General features: G+C 46.0%; 1 protein-coding gene across 1 annotated transcript in view; it reads right to left on the bottom strand.

The window, feature by feature from the left end:
* LOC107298370 (chloride channel protein 2) overlaps positions 1-3,420 on the bottom strand; it is a gene marked incomplete at its 3' end in the record, with an annotated part of 38,537 nt that overhangs the window by 15,600 nt on the left and 19,517 nt on the right. The window lies entirely within an intron of this gene.

The following is a 3,420-nucleotide window of genomic DNA, read 5'->3' as shown; positions in this document are numbered from 1 at the left end:
TGTGGACAGAGAGGACTGCTGGTTTGAATGGAAACCAAACAAGTTCATAAATGTATGGCACAACATAGGAGAACAACCCCGTCAGGACAAGATTCAGCAGTCCATCTGCATTTAGAAGACAAAGGCCGCTCTTTCGAGGACAGCAAAGTCCACATTTTGGACAGAGTGGACCGCTGGTTTGAAAGAGGGGTCAAAGAGGTCATCTATTCTATGTCAAAATTGAACAGCCCTCTTTCAACAGAGGGGAAGGGATACGACCTCATCTATCTCCAGTCTACAACACGGTCCTTTCAGCAGCTCCAGGAAGGCTCCACACCCATTTGCACCACTCAGGTGACCCTGACAACTCAGATAAACTTCCAAGTGGCCTCAACGACTCTCTAAAACAGGGGTCTTCAAACTTGGCCCTTTTATGACTTGTGGACTTCAACTCCCAGAATTCCTCAGCCAGGCACGCTTGCTGAGGAATTCTGGGAGTTGAAGTCCACAAGTCATAAAAGGGCCAAGTTTGAAGACCCCTGCCCTAAAAGAATGCAAATGACCAGCTGTCTGCAAGGAATATAAATCCTTCCCTTCCCCACCATCCAGTCAGAGCTGAAGATGCTTCTTGGATCAGAAGCGAAACATCTTCAAAGAAAAACAAGAAAGTCCAGTTGCTTCGTGAAAAAGCACCTTCGGGACAACCCTGACCTGGATGACGGAGAATCTCCACAGACGTTCAAGGGTGATAATAACCACTGGAATGAGTGTTGCTTCAAATAAGCTTATTCATGGCGTGTTTCTTTACTCCCCACGGGAGCAATTAATGGGGTTATTGCTCAAGACCCATCCGGCTTGAAGTAACCTGGCCACCCACTTCACTGTTTACACCCAGGTTTTGGAGAGTGGGAGGGTGCGACTTTTGATATAAAACCCTCAAGAAGCCAGGTGGTGCAGGAGAAGGTGCCTGGATCATCACAAGAAGAAAGACAGACCTGCAACATTTTGGCAGAAGGTGGAAGTGGGATCACCACCTGGATCTGCCTCGGCTGCCTAAGGGGATCCAGAAGCCTTCTTGATCAAATCAAGGGCGGCATCCTCCTAGCTGGGACCTGCAACGTTGCGCTTTTCCCACAACTGTGCCAAAAGACTCCTTTGAGCCCGGTTTGGCAGCTCTTCCAAATGCCAGTCAACCCGGGTTGAGTTAAGGAGAGGCTGCTTCTGAACACAGGCAGAGCACCCTTCCCTCTCTAGCACTTCTAGTCAGTTTCTGGGAATCTAGGTGTGAGCCAGCGTACGGGATTTTGGAAATTTACATCGGCAAAGTTGCCTTCTAAAAGAGGAGCAGACTCTTGGGCTCCCGGAGAGGTTAAAAGTGGCTTCCCTCACGGATAAGCTAGGAATGTTGGCTCTGAATATGATTCCCACCAAATTATGCAATTACAAATGTGTAATGGAATCGTATTGCCCAGTGTAAGGTCTTCAAACTTGGCCCTTTTATGACTTGTGGACTTCAACTCCCAGAATTCCTCAGCCAGACACACTGGCTGAGGAATTCTGGGAGTTGAAGTCCACAAGTCATAAAAGGGCCAAGTTTGAAGACCCTTGGCCTAGTGTTTCTCAACCTCAGCAACTTTAAGATGGGGGGACTCCAACTCCCAGAATTCCCTAGCCAGCCATGTTGGGAGTTGAAGTCCCTCCGTCTTAACGTTGCCAAGGTTGAGAAACACTGAAGTAGCTCCTGCTTGATTTTGATTAAATGTACATGTCAACAAAATGAAAAATCCATGTTGTTTTTGTGCTGGCCCCAGCTGCTATAATTCTGGCCTACACCCCCTTATCTGACACTTCAAAATGAAGTGTGAAAAAGTTAGAAACTCCATCTTGCCTTAGGCCCATCCTACCCACAGCTATGCAACAGACTCCTCAAAAAAGACACTTGATGCGCTATAAAGTTTTGGGAAGAAAGGAATGGCGATTCATTTATAGCCGACTATAAGAGGGCAGTAGTGTAGCTCAGAAAACCAGCCAGTGTAGCCTACAGATCTAGGATATTTTATTTTTTTATCCATCCCCAAAATGAACTGGATCTGACCCTCTTGGGTTTTGGGATCAGCTGACACCACTCTACCTTCTCTTTCAGCTGATGCTACAAAGTCCTAAACCAGGGGTGGGGAACCTTGGCTCTTTTATGACTTGTGGACTTTAACTCCCAGAATTCCTCAGCCAGCAGAATTCCTCTGAGCCAGAATTCCTCAGCATGGCTCTGGAATTCTGGGAGTTAAAGTCCACAAGTCATAAAAGAGCCAAGGTTCCCCACCCCTGTCCTAGACCTAGAAAACAAAAACAAGTAGTCCTCGACTTACGACCGCAACTGAGCCCAAAGTTTCCAGTTGCTAAGTGAGATGTGCTTCGTTTCAAGACCTTTCTTGCCACAGTTGTTAAGAGAACCAGTTATGACAGATATTACTGATATCACTGCAGTTATTAAGTGAATCATGCGGTTGTTAAGTGAATCTGGCTTACGCCATTGGCTTGGCGTGTGGGAAGTCACCTGAGAAGGTCACAAATGGTGATCACACGATGCCGGGACAATGCAACTGTGATAAATACATGCCAGTTGCCAAGCCCCTTAATTTTGATCACGTGACCATGGGGAATGGCCGCAACGGTCGTTAAGTGTGAAAACTGGTCGTAGGTCACTCTTTTCATTGCTCTTTTAACTTTGAGCGGTCACTAAACGAATGATTGTAAGTCAAAGGACTGCTTGTACACAGGTTATTCTAGGAATACCATCTGTATGGTTTCTTTTTTTCCCTCAGATCCTTTCTCCCTCATAGTCACTTAGGGCAGGGGTCTTCAAACTTGGCCCTTTTATGACTTGTGGACTTCAACTCCCAGAATTCCTCAGCCAGGCACGCCTGGCTGAGGAATTCTGGGAGTTGAAGTCCACAAGTCATAAAAGGGCCAAGTTTGAAGACCCCTGACTTAGGGTACAGATTGAGGGAAACGGGATGATATGCTTATGTCTTCCTTGACTTCATCCACAGTTCTACCAACTTTGGCCACTTCGAGCTTTTTAGAGAAAATATTTGTAGAAGAAATGGTTGGAAGGGACAATGTCCCAGACCTTGGGTTTTTATTTTTATTTATTTATTTTATTTATTAATTGCATTTATATCCCGCCCTTCTCCTTACGGACTCAGGGCGGCTGACAATTGAATAAAATACTAACATATATGCATATACTTAATTAAAATTTGATTAAAACGAAATATTTAACATGTCCAATTTAAAAGTAATTAAAACCCCCTTTAAAATCCCTCAGGCCAGTCCCGCTAGTTGGAACAGCCACGTCTTGAGGGCGCGGCGGAAGGAAGGGAGATCAGGGATCACCCTGATCTCTGGGGGCAGTTCGTTCCAGAGGGTGGGGGCTCCCAC

This window comes from Protobothrops mucrosquamatus, unplaced genomic scaffold, assembly GCF_001527695.2.
Source record: "Protobothrops mucrosquamatus isolate PMUCROS unplaced genomic scaffold, P.Mucros_1.0 scaffold3925, whole genome shotgun sequence".
NCBI classification, from domain to species: Eukaryota; Metazoa; Chordata; class Lepidosauria; order Squamata; family Viperidae; genus Protobothrops; species Protobothrops mucrosquamatus.
Note: the sequence above shows the minus strand (reverse complement) of the source record. Positions and strands in the feature narration are given on the sequence as shown.